Source organism: Leuresthes tenuis, unplaced genomic scaffold (assembly GCF_036924035.1).
Source record: "Leuresthes tenuis unplaced genomic scaffold, fLeuTen1.0.hap1 SCAF_18, whole genome shotgun sequence".
NCBI lineage: Eukaryota > Metazoa > Chordata > Actinopteri > Atheriniformes > Atherinopsidae > Leuresthes > Leuresthes tenuis.
In genome coordinates this window covers 27,916,467-27,938,662 of record NW_027325372.1, presented here as the reverse complement: position 1 = coordinate 27,938,662, position 22,196 = coordinate 27,916,467, and the positions used below count along the sequence as shown (strand labels likewise).

General features: G+C 41.2%; 1 pseudogene; it reads right to left on the bottom strand.

The window, feature by feature from the left end:
- Nucleotides 1–17,190: 17,190 nt before the first annotated feature.
- On the bottom strand, nucleotides 17,191–17,367 carry LOC140276233 (U2 spliceosomal RNA; annotated as a pseudogene).
- Between the last annotated feature and the right edge of the window lie 4,829 nt (nucleotides 17,368–22,196).

The window sequence follows — 22,196 nt, the reverse complement described above, 5'->3', positions numbered from 1 at the left end:
ATAAGTTGAAGAGTTTGTGAATAAAGGTGTGCGCACACATAGTGAGTTGTAGGAAAATAGGCAGGGAGCAATGCCGGCTGGGGTATATGTTCTTGTATGTTGTCTGACTGTTTGATTTGAATGTGTTGTGTAAGTGTCCTGTTGAATGTTACATGTTTGGGCTTTGACACGCTTCACTGTGGTTGTTAACTGTGTGGTGTGTCCTGAAATGTTATATGTTTGGGCTGTGTGACATGCTTAATGCTTTTCAGTAGCAACCCACTTATTCATATATAGCAACTGACAACATAAGAAGTCCGGACATACTTTGATAGTAGTTGTAGAAGTATCCTTATTGATAATAGATAAACTAATTCATAGTGATAGAACAGTAGATGAACAGGTGCCTGCACATGTCTCATGAAAATAAAATGGGTGTATGATTGCTGACGGCAGAGCAATACTGCCAAACTTATGAGTTCTTGTGGCAAACTTGATTCAGTGTCTTGACGTGTATACGCTGTTTCGCTGACTTGTCACAAGAAACGAAGTGTGTTTGATAAGATCCAACCATTTTATTACGGGAGGATCAGTATGTATGGATTCTGATGTGACTGATAAACCCATTCGTATCTTAAGCATAATCTAATACGTGAGACAACGCCCTGGCACACATTATGGACTGTCCCCACAGTCCATAATGTAGAAAAGAGAGAAAAAAGCCTTTCTGATTTGGTGTGTGTGCTCACAGTGCAGAGTGTAGAGAAAAGAGAGAAAAGAAAGCCGTTTTGGTGTCACGGGTGTTGTGACTTACACACACACATTTCTGAATTGAGAAAGGAAATTATTTTAGAGAAAGCACTAGAGTTTAGATCCCACATTTGTTGATAGGCATTCATTTAATTTTTCTTTTAATCAGTTTTAAAGTGAATACTAACTGAGAAATGAAAAAGGTGAAGAGTTTAGAAGCTTGGTTCAAGAGCAAAACTTGGTTTATGATCAGCTGAGTCTCTAAACAGAACAGCAAAGGGCTTCATCGAACATTTAAAAAAGATTCAGATTGTTAGAATATCCAGAATTTATAGGAATGGTGGTGATTACTCTTATTTTCTAGAATGGAAATAACTGCACCATGTCTGTTTTATGAATTTAAGGGGCTAAAAAGTTTTGTTCTCGTTTTTCTATGATTAACCGAATGTATGTGAGAGTCCAAACAGACAGAAGGGTTACGGCCGAGCACTGGACCTTCCAAAAAAGATGAGACAGGCTGGACCTGTGCCATACTAGTTAAGACCTGCCTGTGGATAACAGGTTCTTTAAACTCTCACACACACAAACTCACACACGTTCGCACACATACACCCACACACACACACACATTCTTGAACTTGCTGCAAGATTAAACAATTGCATTAACTGACTCCAGCAACTCTGAGTCTCATTGAGAGACTTTTCTCAACAATTGGGTCCTCAAACCAGATCTCAACGTTTTTTCCGCTTTCCAGGGTCGGAGCTGAAACCGTGCACGGGGGAGTCCAGTACTTCTAATGAAAGACCCCCTGCTGAATTGCGGTAATTAGGGGCCAGTGTCCACTGAAAGGGGGAAAAAGGGACGAGATCGTACTTTTGAATCAATGGCCAGAAGCCATTGGCAGTGCAGGCATCAACAATAATGGTGTTATTTCACCCATTAACACTTAAGGTACCTCATGCAGTGGCTGTGATATGGTTACTTAACAAAATATCTTTACCAGACATCTCTCCTACATAACAGTTCTTCTTTCACAGCCACACCTTGTTGTCGAGAGATGTGCTACACTTAATCCATCCACACTGCTACCTACCCCACAGATGGAAAGCCTCATGATTGCATGTCAGAAATAACCATCAGTGTTTTACCCAGGCCAGACTTAACTGATATACGTTATGAAAATGCAGAAATAACTATATTTATTCAACAGGTCAAGCAAAAAACCCTGATGGCACAAATGCTACAGGATTTGCAGTAGTAACAGAAACTGAAGTTTTCTTAAAACAACCACTACCAAAAAATTACTCTGTTCAAGCAGTCGAATTGGTAGCTTTAACTGAAGCTTGTAAATTAAATAACAAAAAGGTTGTTAACGTTTACACTGACAGTCAGTATGCCTTCTCAACTGTACATGTGTTAACACAGCATTGGAAAAACAGGTATGTTGACATCCACAGCTAAATGTATAAACTACAAATATTTTAGCATTATTAGATGTTATTCAATTGCCATCTACAATAGACTCGTATGAATGACCGGAAGGAAAACCATACTGCCAAAGAATTTGTTTAAATATGCTGCAGTATTGAGCCACGGACCATGTCATGTCTCAACAGGAGGGATGGAAGCAATAATGAACAAGGTTTTTACAGCATATGGTTTTACTAATTATTGAATTTTTTTTTTTAGAATAAATAAATTAATAAAGTTTTGTCTAGCAGGTCAAATATGTGCAAAATACATTCCACAGGGCAATCTAAGACCAAAACGAAGATAATTCCCTAAGCCAGTGTATCTTTTTCAACATATTTGTTTGGATTTCATTATTTCATTATTGTGTAGATTTCATTGAACTAAATTAATGTTAAGGGAAACGATTCTGCTCAGTGACAACAGAGGTTTTTACCAAATGGTCTGAAATATTTCCATGTGCACAAGCAGATGCACTCTCAGTAGCAAAATCACGCGTAAAATAACTCATTTCTAGATTTGAAATTCCTGAAAAGATCTTCAGTGATAATTTGACACACTTTGTAAACAATGTCATCTCACTGATGGCAAAGAACTTAAAATAGACCTTAGAAACCACTGTGATATAGAAGGTTTCGCTAACACATTGGAATTGTTTTACTATTTACATATGCATGTGCAGTGAAGAATTGCTTGCTGCTGATAAATGCAAAGAAGAACAGCTTACACATAGATGCTCACATATAGGCTGCTGAATGCAATGAAGACCTGCTTATCCAGTAAAGTTCAATGTCAATGTGTAATATTCAATTAGGATTTGCAAAACAGTGAAGTTAAACAATGAATGGGTCCATAGTCGGTATGAGAAGACTACAGGAATATTTACCTGGGTGTACGTTCAAACAGAGATGAGAAAATTGCGATAAATTATTGTTTGTTTGTTTGTTAGTATGTATATGAATGTTATGTGTATAAACTGTGTTGAGTTGTAGTTACTCAGTAGTGTCTCAGTGAAACAACCGACGGGGGAAGCCTTGCGGTGACAACAAAAGCAGTGTTTTACTGATCAGTCAAGTTGCTCCAGTGTACTCCATACAAACTGGTTGGCTACTGAAGGGATAGAAAATGGGGAATACTTGTTTTAAAGCAAACAAGGAATTAGATGGGAAAAATACATGTTTTAACGGGACCCAGACAATATTATATAGATGTCGCCACTGAAGTAAAGAACATTTACGTGGGATGGTGTGAGGGTCCTCGTTTGGCTGACGTTCGCCGATATGCTCGCCATGCTCAGAACCAAGATGAGACGCGTAAGACAACCAAAAGGGACAAGTGTGAAAAGGAGCTGCATTTGGCAACCATGACCATGTATTACGCAGTTGGTGTAAACAGAGGACGAGGCCGAAGTCGAAGACGTGGACGTGTGGGAGAGGAGGTCGAAATGGGCCACGCCAGAGCTATGATCCGAATATTTGTTTTTACTGTGGCCAGACTGGACACTGGAAGAAGGACTGTCCACAGCTAAAAAGTGATGAAATTGGGCAAAAGGCTGACTGAGGGTGGGAGGCAGGTTCTGGACGTCACGCGGCAGCGGAGCCTCCACTAATGGGTGATAGCACAAACACACTCACACATTTTTCCTGCTCTGTGTAGTGAAGCAACGCTTGCCGACTGTGATTCACGTAGTAAAGTTTTGCATGCTATTTCCGTCCTAGAGCAAAGATATTTCTCTCAGAATATAGGAACTTATGTTCATCAGTAGTGACGTCAGGGGAGTTTGATTGTCCTCCAAAGTTAAGTGGAAACCACGTTTACTGTATGTCTGCATCAGGCCAGGTTGTGAAGGAGAAAATGACAATGCCCATTGCGTGTTGTCACTCCCGATGAGCTCTCCTTCAAACACTCATTTTTGTTATCAGAGTTGTGTCCCATTAACCTGATGGGCTGTGATCTCATGTGTAAATTAGGCATTATTTTAACTTCTACACCAGAGGGTGTTAAGGTTATGTTACAGCCTGACAAAGTTTTCACAGCAGTGCAGTTTGATTCATCGGCACTTACATATGCTTATGAGTGGAAACTTCCCAGCTCTCCTTTTTCACAACAACTAGTGGAAGAAGCAAAAGCGTTAGTTTCACCCCTTTCTGATTTAATGCAACCTACTGATTTGCACTGCACATCACACATTTCTTTGGGGCCTGACAATGACTATGAGAAGAAGTGAAAAAATATGTGCGCCTACTTTATTGGCTGTGTCGCTCACTCCAGAGCACTTCGATTTTTTTAATGTTTGTGGTACTCGCCCTCACATTTCCTTGGCCAAAGGTACACACTGGCAGTGACAAGGTGTGGGAGAGTTTGTTGCTACATGTCAGAAAGAAATGGAGTGGACTGTTTCACCTGCTGATCCAAATTTGATGTTTTCTGAACGATTGTCAGCATACAAAAAAACATTTTTGAGTACAATGCATTGTCAAAGAACTGTGGACTTAATTCCTACCACAGAATCACATTTTGAAGCATGTTTTTTATCTGAAACAGATTTGTCTTCGATACCCATGTTGGCTGAAGTGCCCAATGATCTTTGGGCTAAGAGCAAATATGATGTGGGGTTGATAAAAGGCTGTGAACCAGTAATTGTCACCCCTAAATCAGACTTTTGTCCATGTAAAAAACAATACCCTTTTAAGCCTGAAGCAATTAAAGGGATTAAACCTGTTTTTCAATCTTTTCAGAAAACAGGCGTTATTGTTCCTTTTGAAAATTCACCTGTGCTTACTCCATTGTTTCCTGTTAAAAAGATTAAAGATGCTGGCCAGCCAGATGAATGGCGTTTTGTACAGGACCTCCAAGCGGTGAATGCTGCAGTTCAGCCACATGCTCCTACTGTGCCCAACCCACACACTATTTTGTCTCAAATTACATCAGATGCACAGTTTTTCTCAGTGGTTGACTTGTCGCCAGTGCACCCTGATAGCCCATTTTGGTTTGCTTTTTAGTTTGAAGGGAGATCTTGGACTTTTACCCGGTTATGCCAGGGGTACTGTGAAAGTCCCACTATTTACAATGCTGCCCTCAAAGCTAGTCTGGATTAACTTCAATCAACCACAGGCTCTGCTCTTTTGCAGTATGTGGATGACATCCTTTTATGTGGTCCATCTAAACAACAGTGTGAAAAAGACAGTGAATCTGTTGAAACATCTTCCTTCTTATGGCCATAAAGCCAGCCTTTCTAAGTTACAATTTGTACAGGACGAAGTCACCTTTTTGGGTCATGTGATTTCTAAGGATGGGCGCTCACTTTCTCCTAAACGTGTTGCTGCAGTTCAGATCATTCCTAAACCGGTTACTAAAAAACAGCTTATGTCATTCTTAGGTATAACATCTTACTGCAGGAACTTTATTCCTAACTACTCTTTTCTCTGCTCTTATCCATGGTAAAGGCAGCTGCAGTTATGACATGCAGCTCTAGTCAGCTGATCGTGTTCCATGTACTCCTGAGGCTGAATCAGCCTTTAGTCAGCTTAAGCTGGCTCTTCAAACAGCACCAACACTTGGCATTCCAGATCCTCATAAACCTTTCATACAGGCAGTTGATGAGAAGCATGGTTGTATGACATCTGTTCTTATGCAGGAACATGGGGCAGGCAAAGGCCAGTGGCTCATTTCTCAGCAAAACTGGACTCTGTGGCTGCAGGCCTGCCTGGTTGTCTTCGTGCTGTTGCAGCTGCAGAGAAAGCTGTCCTGGCCTCCCAAGATATTGTGGGCTACGCTAATTTGACTGTTTTGGTTCCTCATGCTGTTGCCATTATTCTTCTCGAGCAGAAAACTTCACATCTTTCAACTGCTTGTTGGATCAGATACACCTCTGTGCTCCTTGATATGCCAAATGTCACTGTTAAACGTTGTACTGTTCTGAATCCTGCTACTTTGCTTCCGACTCCTGAGGATGGGGAGCCTCATGACGCTCATGAAGCTGTTTTGGAACAAGTTTGTACACCCCGACCTGATCTTTTAGAGACTCCTCTTCCAAACTCTGACATGATTCTTTTTGTAGATGGATCAGCTTTGCGTGATCCAGCCACAGGTACTAACTGTGTTTGGTTTGCAGTATGTTCTTCACATGACACTTTGTTGTCTGGTTCTCTTCCTAAACATTTCTCTGCTCAAACTACTGAGCTTATTGCACTTACTGAAGCTTGTAAGTTGGCAGCTGGTAAGTCTGTCACTATTTACACAGATTCCAGATATGCTTTTGGTGTTGTTCATGACTTTGGTGCGCTGTGGAAACACAGGCATTTCCTTAAATCAGATGGTAAAACTATTCTGAACTCCAAGCAGGTTTCTGATCTTCTTGATGCGATCCTTTTGCCTACAGCAATCTCGGTCTGTAAGTGTGCGGCTCACACTAACTCAGACGATCCTGTTGCTTGTGGCAATGCCAGAGCTGATGCTGCAGCTAAGCAAGCAGCTAATTTTTTTCCTGTTTTCGCTTCCCTCTCTTTGCAGGCAGAAGACTCCCTCACAGATCTCCATGCTTTGCAAACTTTTGCCTCTGCAGATGAAATTTGGTCCTCTGGACGCATTTGGTCCTCTGTGGGTGCAACTCATACGGATGGTGTTTGGATGGGACCTGATGGTAAACCCTGTCTACCTAAACATTTTTTTCCTCATTTTTCAAAATTGACACATGGGTTGGACCATGTGTCAAAAGGGGGGATGCTGAATGCACTCACTGCTCAGTGGTTCACAAAAGGGTTCAGTTCATATGCGCAAAAATACTGTCAGTCATGTATGGTTTGTGCCACACATAATGTAGGAAAGGCATTACACACATCGCAAGTTGCACACCCTCCACCAGAGAAACCTTTTGAACATTTGATGATGGATTTTGTTGAACTCACACCAGCTGAAGGAAAGAAATATGCACTAGTAATAGTGGACGTGTTTAGTAAATGTGTTGAAGTTTTCCCTGCAAAACATGCAAACAGTAATGCAGTGACTAAAGCACTGCTAAACAGAAATCATTCCTAGATGGGGCATTCCAGAGAAGATCAGCAGTGATAATGGCACACATTTTGTAAACACTGCATTGACTGAGGTTGGTAAATTCCTGGGAATAAGCTTGCGCACACATTGTGCTTATCATCCACAGAGTGGAGGTGCTGTGGAAAGAGAAAATGGTACATTAAAGTCCAAGTTAGCCAAATGTTGTGAAGAAACAGGTCTGCCATGGACAAAAGCATTACCTATTGTGCTTACCTACATGAGAATGAGAATCAGAGCTCAAGTGAATCTCAGCCCATTTGAAACTTTATTTGGCAGACCTCCTAACCTGGGATTGGGACCTGTAACCAGACCCCTCCCTTCCACAACTGTTTGTGATGATGCTATGTTGTCTTACTGTCGAAACCTTTCCACTGTTCTATCTCAAGTTTCACAGACAGTAAAAGCAGCCCTTCCAGCCACAGAAAACACACCACTCCAACCAGATGACAGGTGGTGAAGGAACTTCGCAGGAAACATTGGAAGTCCAAACGTTGGCAAGGCCCGTTCCAGGTGCTACTGGTCACTCACACAGCTGTTAAAGTTGCAGAGAGAGCAACCTGGATTCATGCCAGTCACTGTAAGAAGGTACCAGAACCAGTAGATGACTTCCACCCTGACATACATCAGCCTAACCAACACGCCCGGAAGGACAAAGATAAGAGTCAGCAGTAAAAGCTGTACTCCACCGGTGTGTTAAGTGCTAGTAACCTCTGACACCGAAGATTGAAACATCCTTACTGAGACCAGCGATGAAGATGATCATACACATGCTGTGAACCATGGAAGAAACTGTTTGTTGTTTGTATTTTCTTATTTGTAACCAGCATGTGCACATTGTATCTTGATTTCACAGGAAGCAATAATACAGGGCTGCTGTATTTCCCCACGACCCGAGAGACCACCAGACGCCCGAAGCCACACAGCCCCCCCCAGCACACACCCAACCGCCCAGAGCGACGGGACAGCAACCTACCACCACCACTATGTGATCAAGCTAATCAGAAGGGACCAGAGAGAATTAAATTCAGCCAATTGATGTTTTGAGGAAGCAGACATTGTTTCCATGCTAATATAATCTAAAAGAAAATTTCTAAACTGGTTAATACACAGATTGTTCTTCGCTTTCCAGTTCATGAGAATAGTTTTCTTTGCTATACATAACACTGTGAGGATCATGTGTGCTAAGCTAAATTCCACATTGATGTTGTCTAAGTCACCCAGTATGCACAGTGTGGGGCATGCAGGAATGCTACACTTTAGTCATGTTGATAGGTCCGCACAGACTTCAAGCCAGAACCTCTGGACAGGCGCACAAAACCACAAAGCGTGTGCATAATCATCAGGTGTGTTATCTGTGCAATGTGAGCAGATGTTTGAGTGTGTTAGACCTATCCTGAACATCCTTTGTCCTGTATAGTGTGTTCTATGAAGAATTTTGTATTGTATGAGCTGTAAATTAGGATTTCGAGTCATTCTGAAGGTGTTCAAACATATATGTGGCCAGAAGCTATGACTAGAACTGATGGATAAATACGCCTCCCATTTTGAGGACGGTAGAGACATTGTGTCATCTATCTTAGACAATCATTTATATATTTTTGATAGTAGTTTTGGGGTGCAGATGCTTAGAAATTCTACTACCCTAATCAGGAGTTGTAAGTCTGGTTGGTGGAGGATATATTTCTTTGTTATTATAGACTTAAGTTGTTGATATTCTAGGAATTTATTGCTGCCTATCTCATGTTGTGATATGAGCTCATCAAATTAAATAAAATGTCCATTTTGGATTATATGTTCCAGATGTTTGATTCCTTTGATCTTCCAGAGAGTAAAGTTTAGCATTTTTTTGTTTTGCAGGATGTCAGGATTGTTCCAGATGGGTGTAAGCTTACACGGGACAAGTGAAGACTTTGTTATTTTATGAAATTCCCACCAGGCTGTCAGAGAGGTGCTGATGTTAATGCTCTTGAAACATTTGTGATTTTTTACGTTTTGACTAATAAGTGGCAGGTCAGAGATTTCCAGATTATCACACAATGCTTGTTCTATATTTATCCATGGTTCATCTATTGGGCTAGGTTTAAACCATTTTGATATATACTGTAACCTATTGGCTAAGGAATAGTGCTGAAAATTAGGTAAATCTAATCCACCACTGTCCTTGGTCTTCTGTAGGGTTTTTAAACTAATACGTGGTGGTTTGTTTTTCCACAGAAATTTGGAGATGCATGAACCTAGTGACTTAAACCAAGTAGCAGATGGTTTTATGGGGATCATTGAGAACAAATAGTTAACTTTTGGTAGTATCATCATTTTAATGGTTGTAACTCTCCCCATAAGTGATATAGGTAAGGACTTCAAACGAGAGAGATCGTCCTCTACTGTCTTTAATAATTGCACATAATTTAGCTTTGTTAGCTCTGAGAGCCTGGAGGAAATGTTTATGCCTAAATATCTAATATTTCCTGACTGTAAAGTGATCGCAGGTATATTCTGGTCCCTATAGTTAATGGGCAGAACTGTGGTCTTAGACCAATTGATAGAGTAGTCAGAAAGTGCTGAGAATTTATTTATGAGTGTGATCGTGTGAGTGAGAGACGTCTGTGAGTTCTGAAGGAAAAGTAATACATCATCAGCATAAAGACTTATTTTATGCTCAATATTTTGGGGTTGGATGCCTTTAATATTTCTATCTTGTCTGATAGCAGCTGCTAAAGGTTCGATGAAAATAGCAAAAAGTGAGGGCGAAAGTGGGCAACCCTGTCTTGTACCTCTCTGCAGACTGAAGCTTGGAGAAGTTTGATCATTTGTCCTGACACTTGCACTTGGGGAGTCAGTTATTTTCTTTTGAGGAGATAAGAGGCTTTAATAATAATATCTTGCAAGAGAGAACAACACAGTACAGAATACAGAGTTGCTCTGACCACTGAAGCAAAAACACAGTTATATTGCCCACTCATCACGTCATCTGTTTTTGGGTATAGTTGATTGTTCTTCTAACTTTCCTCCCCAACCATTAGTTGAGGTTACCCAGACACACTCGTAAATACCAGCCTAACCCTGTCCCCCCTAAAGTGCAGCTATCTCATAATAACAAGCCCACCATTGTAAAGAGGAATTTAAGAAAACAGGGCAGGGTGGTACCTTGCAGCTCAGTCATTTGCAGGTTATACACAGTAACACTCAATACAATGCATATAAGAATTATTTTCCATTACATTCCTCCCTTTTGATTATAATAATACCATTATATTAATCAACCCAAAAGAAACAAGGAAAATAATAACTTTATCTGTAAAACATCAGCCTGCATTTGCACACAACGTGAGTTTAAAATGCAGGCATCATAGTGATAAAGGGTCCAATGATAAACAATCAAAACATGAACAATTAAATATGATTATCTTCATGCCTCTCTAAGTCAGCGTCACTAGAGGAAAAATTTTGAAAGCAAAAAAGTTCTTTGAGTCATTTGAATCATTTGGTGAGATACATACAATGAGGCCTTTCACACAGGGAAAAATACAGCAGCCCTGTATTATTGCTTCCTGTGAAATCAAGATACAATGTGCACATGCTGGTTACAAATAAGAAAATACAAACAACAAACAGTTTCTTCCATGGTTCACAGCATGTGTATGATCATCTTCATCGCAGGTCTCAGTAAGGATGTTTCAATCTTCGGTGTCAGAGGTTACTAGCACTTAACACACCGGTGGAGTACAGCTTTTACTGCTGACTCTTATCTTTGTCCTTCCGGGCGTGTTGGTTAGGCTGATGTATGTCAGGGTGGAAGTCATCTACTGGTTCTGGTACCTTCTTACAGTGACTGGCATGAATCCACGTTGCTCTCTCTGCAACTTTAACAGCTGTGTGAGTGACCAGTAGCACCTGGAACGGGCCTTGCCAACGTTTGGACTTCCAATGTTTCCTGCGAAGTTCCTTCACCACCTGTCATCTGGTTGGAGTGGTGTGTTTTCTGTGGCTGGAAGGGCTGCTTTTACTGTCTGTGAAACTTGAGATAGAACAGTGGAAAGGTTTCGACACTAAGACAACATTAGGGGTAAGCACAATAGGTAATGCTTTTGTCCTGTTTCTTCACAACATTTGGCTAACTTGGACTTTAATGTACCATTTTCTCTTTCCACAGCACCTCCACTCTGTGGATGATAAGCACAATGTGTGCGCAAGGTTATTCCCAGGATTTTACCAACCTCAGTCAATGCAGTGTTTACAAAATGTGTGCCATTATCACTGCTGATCTTCTCTGGAATGCCCCATCTAGGAATGATTTCTGTTTAGCAGTGCTTTAGTCACTGCATTACTGTTTGCATGTTTTGCAGGGAAAACTTCAACCCATTTACTAAACACGTCCACTATTACTAGTGCATATTTCTTTCCTTCAGCTGGTGTGAGTTCAACAAAATCCATCATCAAATGTTCAAAAGGTTTCTCTGGTGGAGGGTGTGCAACTTGCGATGTGTGTAATGCCTTTCCTACATTATGTGTGGCACAAACCATACATGACTGACAGTATTTTTGCGCATATGAAATGAACCCTTTTGTGAACCACTGAGCAGTGAGTGCATTCAGCATCCCCCCTTTTGACACATGGTTCAACCCATGTGTCAATTTTGAAAAATGAGGAAAAAAATGTTTAGGTAGACAGGGTTTACCATCAGGTCCCATCCAAACACCATCCGTATGAGTTGCACCCACAGAGGACCAAATGCGTCCAGAGGACCAAATTTCATCTGCAGAGGCAAAAGTTTGCAAAGCATGGAGATCTGTGAGGGAGTCTTCTGCCTGCAAAGAGAGGGAAGCGAAAACAGGAAAAAAATTAGCTGCTTGCTTAGCTGCAGCATCAGCTCTGGCATTGCCACAAGCAACAGGATCGTCTGAGTTAGTGTGAGCCGCACACTTACAGACCGAGATTGCTGTAGGCAAAAGGATCGCATCAAGAAGATCAGAAACCTGCTTGGAGTTCAGAATAGTTTTACCATCTGATTTAAGGAAATGCCTGTGTTTCCACAGCGCACCAAAGTCATGAACAACACCAAAAGCATATCTGGAATCTGTGTAAATAGTGACAGACTTACCAGCTGCCAACTTACAAGCTTCAGTAAGTGCAATAAGCTCAGTAGTTTGAGCAGAGAAATGTTTAGGAAGAGAACCAGACAACAAAGTGTCATGTGAAGAAAATACTGCAAACCAAACACAGTTAGTACCTGTGGCTGGATCACGCAAAGCTGATCCATCTACAAAAAGAATCATGTCAGAGTTTGGAAGAGGAGTCTCTAAAAGATCAGGTCGGGGTGTACAAACTTGTTCCAAAACAGCTTCACAGTCATGAGGCTCCCCATCCTCAGGAGTCAGAAGCAAAGTAGCAGGATTCAGAACAGTACAACGTTTAACAGTGACATTTGGCATATCAAGGAGCACAGAGGTGTATCTGAGCCAACAAGATGTTGAAAGATGGGAAGTTTTCTGCTCGAGAAGAATAATGGCAACAGCATGAGGAACCAAAACAGTCAAATTAGCGTAGCCCACAATATCTTGGGAGGCCAGGACAGCTTTCTCTGCAGCTGCAACAGCACGAAGACCACCAGGCAGGCCTGCAGCCACAGAGTCCAGTTTTGCTGAGAAATGAGCCACTGGCCTTTGCCTGCCCCATGTTCCTGCATAAGAACAGATGTCATACAACCATGCTTCTCATCAACTGCCTGTATGAAAGGTTTATGAGGATCTGGAATGCCAAGTGTTGGTGCTGTTTGAAGAGCCAGCTTAAGCTGACTAAAGGCTGATTCAGCCTCAGGAGTCCATGGAACACGATCAGCTGACTGGAGCTGCATGTCATAACTGCAGCTGCCTTTACCATGGATAAGAGCACCTAAGAGAGCTTCGAGAAAAGAGTAGTTAGGAATAAAGTTCCTGCAGTAAGATGTTATACCTAAGAATGACATAAGCTGTTTTTTAGTAACCGGTTTAGGAATGATCTGAACTGCAGCAACACGTTTAGGAGAAAGTGAGCGCCCATCCTTAGAAATCACATGACCCAAAAAGGTGACTTCGTCCTGTACAAACTGTAACTTAGAAAGGCTGGCTTTATGGCCATAAGAAGGAAGATGTTTCAACAGATTCACTGTCTTTTTCACACTGTTGTTTAGATGGACCACATAAAAGGATGTCATCCACATACTGCAAAAGAGCAGAGCCTGTGGTTGATTGAAGTTAATCCAGACTAGCTTTGAGGGCAGCATTGTAAATAGTGGGACTTTCACAGTACCCCTGGCATAACCGGGTAAAAGTCCAAGATCTCCCTTCAAACTAAAAAGCAAACCAAAATGGGCTATCAGGGTGCACTGGCGACAAGTCAACCACTGAGAAAAACTGTGCATCTGATGTAATTTGAGACAAAATAGTGTGTGGGTTGGGCACAGTAGGAGCATGTGGCTGAACTGCAGCATTCACCGCTTGGAGGTCCTGTACAAAACGCCATTCATCTGGCTGGCCAGCATCTTTAATCTTTTTAACAGGAAACAATGGAGTAAGCACAGGTGAATTTTCAAAAGGAACAATAACGCCTGTTTTCTGAAAAGATTGAAAAACAGGTTTAATCCCTTTAATTGCTTCAGGCTTAAAAGGGTATTGTTTTTTACATGGACAAAAGTCTGATTTAGGGGTGACAATTACTGGTTCACAGCCTTTTATCAACCCCACATCATATTTGCTCTTAGCCCAAAGATCATTGGGCACTTCAGCCAACATGGGTATCGAAGACAAATCTGTTTCAGATAAAAAACATGCTTCAAAATGTGATTCTGTGGTAGGAATTAAGTCCACAGTTCTTTGACAATGCATTGTACTCAAAAATGTTTTTTTGTATGCTGACAATCGTTCAGAAAACATCAAATTTGGATCATCAGGTGAAACGGTCCACTCCATTTCTTTCTGACATGTAGCAACAAACTCTCCCACACCTTGTCACTGCCAGTGTGTACGTTTGGCCAAGGAAATGTGAGGGCGAGTACCACAAACATTAAAAAAATCGAAGTGCTCTGGAGTGAGCGACACAGCCAATAAAGTAGGCGCACATATTTTTTCACTTCTTCTCATAGTCATTGTCAGGCCCCAAAGAAATGTGTGATGTGCAGTGCAAATCAGTAGGTTGCATGAAATCAGAAAGGGGTGAAACTAACACTTTTGCTTCTTCCACTAGTTGTTGTGAAAAAGGAGAGCTGGGAAGTTTCCACTCATAAGCATATGTAAGTGCCGATGAATCAAACTGCACTGCTGTGAAAACTTTGTCAGGCTGTAACATAACCTTAACACCCTCTGGTGTAGAAGTTAAAATAATGCCTAATTTACACATGAGATCACAGCCCATCAGGTTAATGGGACACAACTCTGATAACAAAAATGAGTGTTTGAAGGAGAGCTCATCAGGAGTGACAACACGCAATGGGCATTGTCATTTTCTCCTTCACAACCTGGCCTGATGCAGACATACAGTAAATGTGGTTTCCACTTAACTTTGGAGGACAATCAAACTCCCCTGACGTCACTACTGATGAACATAAGTTCCTATATTCTGAGAGAAATATCTTTGCTCTAGGACGGAAATAGCATGCAAAACTTTACGACGTGAATCACAGTCGGCAAGCGTTTCTTCACTACACAGAGCAGGAAAAATGTGTGAGTGTGTTTGTGCTATCACCCATTAGTGGAGGCTCCGCTGCCGCGTGACGTCCAGAACCTGCCTCCCACCCTCAGTCAGTCTTTTGCCCAATTTCATCACTTTTCAGCTGTGGACAGTCCTTCTTCCAGTGTCCAGTCTGGCCACAGTAAAAACAAATATTCGGATCATAGCTCTGGCGTGGCCCATTTCGACCTCCTCTCCCACACGTCCACGTCTTCGACTTCGGCCTCGTCCTTTGTTTACACCAACTGCGTAATACATGGTCATGGCTGCCAAATGCAGCTCCTTTTCACACTTGTCCCTTTTGGTTGTCTTACGCGTCTCAACTTGGTTCTGAGCATGGCGAGCATATCGGCGAACGTCAGCCAAACGAGGACCCTCACACCATCCCACGTAAATGTTCTTTACTTCAGTGGCAACATCTGGCATGAGGCCTTTAATTATTGCATCGCAAACTGTGGCCTTCTCTCAGCCAAACACCTCTGATCTCGCTTTTCATGATGTAAGGTTGGGCATTCAGACCTTGCTTCACCTGCTTTTCACCAAATATAGTCGGACATTCACACCTTCTTGCAGCCGAACACTTCCACTCCACCTTTTAGTGTTCTATCACACCTTTTTTTTCACCGCATTTTATAGATTATGGTTGGAAATTCTCAACCACTCTCATCCGAAGACCTCTCCTCCCGCTTTTGTTAATATATTTGAACTTTAGTCGGACATTCACACCTTCTTGCAGCCGAACCACCTCCGCTCCCTGTTTTGATCATGTATGGTCTGGCAATACTACCTTTTCTTACCCATTTTTCAGGAATTATGGGTGGACATTCAAACCTTCCTGCAGCTGAACACCTCCTCTCCCGCTTATGATCATGTGCGGTTTGATATTCGAAAATTTTCTTTCATGTTTTCTAGCAATTATTGATGGACATTCAGACCTTCTTGCAGCTGAACACCTCCGCTCCCGCTTTTGTTAATATATTTGAACTTTAGTCAGACATTCACACCTACTTGCAGCCGAACACCACCTCTCTAGCTTTTGATGAGGTATGGTCCGGCATTCTTACCGTTTCTAACACATTTTTCAGCAATTATGGTAGGACATTCACACCTTCTTGCAGCTGAACACCTCCTCTCCCACTTATGATCATGTGCGGATTGATTTTCGAAAATTTTCTTTCATGTTTTCTAGCAATTAATAATGGACATTTAGACCTTCTTGCAGCTGAACACCTCCGCTCCCGCTTTTGATCATACATTGTCAGGCATTCGCACCTTGTCTTACCCGCTTTTTACAAACTTTAGTCGAACATTCACACCTTTTTGCAGCCGAACACAGTTTTTTGCAGCCGAATTTGGGCATTCGAACCTTTTCATACCCACTTTTTACCAACTATGGTCGGACATTCACACCGTCCTACAACGGAACACCTCCACTCCCTCTTTTGATGGTGTATGTTCGGGCATTCGAACCTTTTCTTACCCGCTTTTTACAAACTATGCTCGGACATTCAAACCTTCTTGTAGCCGAACACATCCACTCGTGCTTTTGATGATGTATGGTATGGCATTCGAACCTACTTGTTGCCCGCTTTTCATTAATTATGGGTGGACATTCACACCTTGTCGCAGCCAAACACCTCCGCTCCCTGGTTTGATCATGTATGGTTGGACATTCGCACCTTTTCTCACCCGCTTTTTGCAAACTATGGTCGGCCATTCACAGCTTCCTCTCCACCATACTTGTATGGTGGGATATTCACACCCACTTGCATCCGAAGACCTCCGCCCCCACTTTTGTTGATATTTAGTCGGTCATTCGCACCTTACCCGCTTTTGGCAAACTATGGCCTTCTTGCAGCCAAAAACCTCTGATCTCGCTTTTGATGATGTAAGGTTGGGCATTCAGACCTTGCTTCACCTGCTTTTCACCAAATATAGTCGGACATTCACACCTTCTTGCAGCCGAACACTTCCGCTCCACCTTTTAGTTTTCTATGGGGCATTCACACCTTTATTTTCACCGCATTTTATAAAAACACCACAGGAACACCGTATTGAGGCTTTGTTCTGACCGCTCATTCGGTGTCGCGTTTCTTTCAAGCATTTCTCCTGGTTAGCCCGCACTCGGCTCGCTCCCAGAGCCGTGTTAAAGTCTGCTTCGCATTCACTCTCTTTTCTCAGCAGACTAAAAGAAACTTCCATCCTGCACCGCTGTTTGCTTTTTCACAACAGCAGAGGAGAGCGCACCGTTCCCAGCGGCACTGCAATACCGGGTCGATGCTTGGAGTGAACGGAGCAAGCTCCTTTTTCAACTCCTATTGATAAAAATCCATTTAATATGTAGTCCTTGCATAGACATATCACATATTAAACTGATAAGTACAGATGGATTATGTGCAATTATTAAAGAGAGTAGAGGACGATCTCTCTCGTTGGAAGTCCTTACCTATATCACTTATGGGGAGAGTTACAACCATTAAAATGATGATACTACCAAAAGTTAACTATTTGTTCTCAATGATCCCCATAAAACCATCTGCTACTTGGTTTAAGTCACTAGATTCATGCATCTCCAAATTTCTGTGGAAAAACAAACCACCACGTATTAGTTTACAAACCCTACAGAAGACCAAGGACAGTGGTGGATTAGATTTACCTCATTTTCAGCACTATTCCTTAGCCAATAGGTTACAATATATATCAAAATGGTTTAAACCTTGTTGTTGTCACAGTTCCCAGAGACGTTGTAATCGTTGAGGATTCTATATTCACCCCCTCATTAGAGGCACGTGTTGCAGATTGATGACACTGAATCTTCTTCTCTGTTCATTGCTGGCATCATTCCCAGCATCGTAAGTGTTCGTGGCATTGTTAGCCTCTTCTTCTGGATCTTGATATCGAGCATCCTTTTGTATTTCTGGTTTGTAAGTCCTCTCTCTTCGTTCACCGGAGTCTTCGTCTCTTTGTCCTTGAGTTTGGTGATTTTTTCTTTTTTTGATGCCTTGACACAGTGTGACAGGTGATACCACGTGGGAGATCCTTTAACTTGGACTGCTGTCCCTGTGCTGCGAAATGGCTGTGCTGCTCAAATGGTCTCTCCTTCATCATATACACAGTTATTTATACATCACCTTCCACCATGAAGCGTTGTCCCTTTTTGTTTCTCTCTTTGTTCTTAAAATGCTGTTATGCATGTCTAAACCAATCCATTAAACTAGATCATTTTGGCAGTAAAGCGATCTACAATGTGCTTGGTCGCAAAGCTGCTCATCTGTGGTAAACAGCTCTTCAGAAAGGCATTCTTCAATTGATTTCACTAATTTTATGTAATAATTTTGTGATTTCCTACAAAACTACACTTCTTCTCCCATCTGTCTGAGTATTTAATATTGTCTGGGTCCCGTTAAAACATATATTTTTCCCATCTAATTCCTTGTTTGCTTTAAAACAAGTATTCCCCATTTTCTATCCCTTCAGTAGCCAACCAGTTTGTATGGAGTACACTGGAGCAACTTGACTGATCAGTAAAACACTGCTTTTGTTGTCACCGCAAGGCTTCCCCCGTCGGTTGTTTCACTGAGACACTACTGAGTAACTACAACTCAACACAGTTTATACACATAACATTCATATACATACTAACAAACAAACAAACAATAATTTATCGCAATTTTCTCATCTCTGTTTGAACGTACACCCAGGTAAATATTCCTGTAGTCTTCTCATACCGACTATGGACCCATTCATTGTTTAACTTCACTGTTTTGCAAATCCTAATTGAATATTACACATTGACATTGAAATTTACTGGATAAGCAGGTCTTCATTGCATTCAGCAGCCTATATGTGAGCATCTATGTGTAAGCTGTTCTTCTTTGCATTTATCAGCAGCAAGCAATTCTTCACTGCACATGCATATGTAAATAGTAAAACAATTCCAATGTGTTAGCGAAACCTTCTATATCACAGTGGTTTCTAAGATCTATTTTAAGTTATTTGCCATCAGTGAGATGACATAGTTTACAAAGTGTGTCAAATTATCACTGAAGATCTTTTCAGGTATTTCAAATCTAGAAATAAGTTATTTTACGCGTGATTTTGCTACTGAGAGTGCATCTGCTTGTGCACATGGAAATATTTCAGACCATTTGGTAAAAACCTCTGTTGTCACTGAGCAGAATCGTTTCCCTTAACATTAATTTAGTTCAATGAAATCTACACAATAATGAAATAATGAAATCCAAACAAATATGTTGAAAAAGATACACTGGCTTAGGGAATTATCTTCGTTTTGGTCTTAGATTGCCCTGTGGAATGTATTTTGCACATATTTGACCTGCTAGACAAAACTTTATTCATTTATTTATTCTAAAAAAAAAAATTCAATAATTAGTAAAACCATATGCTGTAAAAACCTTGTTCATTATTGCTTCCATCCCTCCTGTTGAGACATGACATGGTCCGTGGCTCAATACTGCAGCATATTTAAACAAATTCTTTGGCAGTATGGTTTTCCTTCCGGTCATTCATACGAGTCTATTGTAGATGGCAATTGAATAACATCTAATAATGCTAAAATATTTGTAGTTTATACATTTAGCTGTGGATGTCAACATACCTGTTTTTCCAATGCTGTGTTAACACATGTACAGTTGAGAAGGCATACTGACTGTCAGTGTAAACGTTAACAACCTTTTTGTTATTTAATTTACAAGCTTCAGTTAAAGCTACCAATTCGACTGCTTGAACAGAGTAATTTTTTGGTAGTGGTTGTTTTAAGAAAACTTCAGTTTCTGTTACTACTGCAAATCCTGTAGCATTTGTGCCATCAGGGTTTTTTGCTTGACCTGTTGAATAAATATAGTTATTTCTGCATTTTCATAACGTATATCAGTTAAGTCTGGCCTGGGTAAAACACTGATGGTTATTTCTGACATGCAATCATGAGGCTTTCCATCTGTGGGGTAGGTAGCAGTGTGGATGGATTAAGTGTAGCACATCTCTCGACAACAAGGTGTGGCTGTGAAAGAAGAACTGTTATGTAGGAGAGATGTCTGGTAAAGATATTTTGTTAAGTAACCATATCACAGCCACTGCATGAGGTACCTTAAGTGTTAATGGGTGAAATAACACCATTATTGTTGATGCCTGCACTGCCAATGGCTTCTGGCCATTGATTCAAAAGTACGATCTCGTCCCTTTTTCCCCCTTTCAGTGGACACTGGCCCCTAATTACCGCAATTCAGCAGGGGGTCTTTCATTAGGAGTACTGGACTCCCCCGTGCACGGTTTCAGCTCCGACCCTGGAAAGCGGAAAAAACGTTGAGATCTGGTTTGAGGACCCAATTGTTGAGAAAAGTCTCTCAATGAGACTCAGAGTTGCTGGAGTCAGTTAATGCAAATGTTTAATCTTGCAGCAAGTAACCCTTCTGTCTGTTTGGACTCTCACATACATTCGGTTAATCATAGAAAAACGAGAACAAAACTTTTTAGCCCCTTAAATTCATAAAACAGACATGGTGCAGTTATTTCCATTCTAGAAAATAAGAGTAATCACCACCATTCCTATAAATTCTGGATATTCTAACAATCTGAATCTTTTTTAAATGTTCGATGAAGCCCTTTGCTGTTCTGTTTAGAGACTCAGCTGATCATAAACCAAGTTTTGCTCTTGAACCAAGCTTCTAAACTCTTCACCTTTTTCATTTCTCAGTTAGTATTCACTTTAAAACTGATTAAAAGAAAAATTAAATGAATGCCTATCAACAAATGTGGGATCTAAACTCTAGTGCTTTCTCTAAAATAATTTCCTTTCTCAATTCAGAAATGTGTGTGTGTAAGTCACAACACCCGTGACACCAAAACGGCTTTCTTTTCTCTCTTTTTTCTACACTCTGCACTGTGAGCACACACACCAAATCAGAAAGGCTTTTTTCTCTCTTTTCTACATTATGGACTGTGGGGACACAAAACCGCTCTCTCTCTTTTTTTTTTTGATTGTGTGCCAGGGCATTGTCTCACGTATTAGATTATGCTTAAGATACGAATGGGTTTATCAGTCACATCAGAATCCATACATACTGATCCTCCTGTAATAAAATGGTCGGATCTTATCAAACACACTTTGTTTCTTGTGACAAGTCAGCAAAACAGCGTATACACGTCAAGACACTGAATCAAGTTTGCCACAAGAACTCATAAGTTTGGCAGTATTGCTCTGCCGTCAGCAATCATACACCCATTTTATTTTCATGAGACATGTGCAGGCACCTGTTCATCCACTGTTCTATCACTATGAATTAGTTTATCTATTATCAATAAGGATACTTCTACAACTACTATCAAAGTATGTCCGGACTTCTTATGTTGTCAGTTGCTATATATGAATAAGTGGGTAGCTACTGACAAGCATTAAGCATGTCACACAGCCCAAACATATAACATTTCAGGACACACCACACAGTTAACAACCACAGTGAAGCGTGTCAAAGCCCAAACATGTAACATTCAACAGGACACTTACACAACACATTCAAATCAAACAGTCAGACAACATACAAGAACATATACCCCAGCCAGCATTGCTCCCTGCCTATTTTCCTACAACTCACTATGTGTGCGCACACCTTTATTCACAAACTCTTCAACTTATACTCTTTTACCGAAGCTGCTACAGCTCGATTGGCCAAATACCCTTAGATCCTATTTCGGTGAATTTGACATCTGCCTTGTATGTAACAGATTAGCGGTTTAGCAGTTTTAATTTAGTTTGAGTGAAGGAATTCATTTTATAGCAAAATCCGAAATCGTGAAGAACTCATGAAAGTAAGCTTATTCTCGGATTCCTGAAACTTTAGATTTGCTCTTTCTTTTACTGCAAAGTACAACGTTGAGCAGCACTAATGAGTTGTTTCTATTTTTGGCAGGCTTTACCTTTGCGGATGAAGCCCTTTCTGTCTGTGCAAAAGAAATCTTGTTACTGTGCAGAGTGACTTCTCTGAGTAGAGTCGCCTTACTTGTTGCGACTGTGCCGATGTTCGAAGCTGGAGTGCAAAGTTGTTGCTTGAATGGTGCTCGCTGGAGCGTGTGGTAGTGTAAAGTTAGACCATTTAAAAGGGCTGAAGAGTGCTCAGTGCAGCGGGTGGGCGGAGGTGCAAAGTGACACTATGGCCATAAAAAGAACACCGCTACAAGTGCGCATTGTGCCAGGAAGGGCCCTCGGACGTGAACCAGTGGACAGTT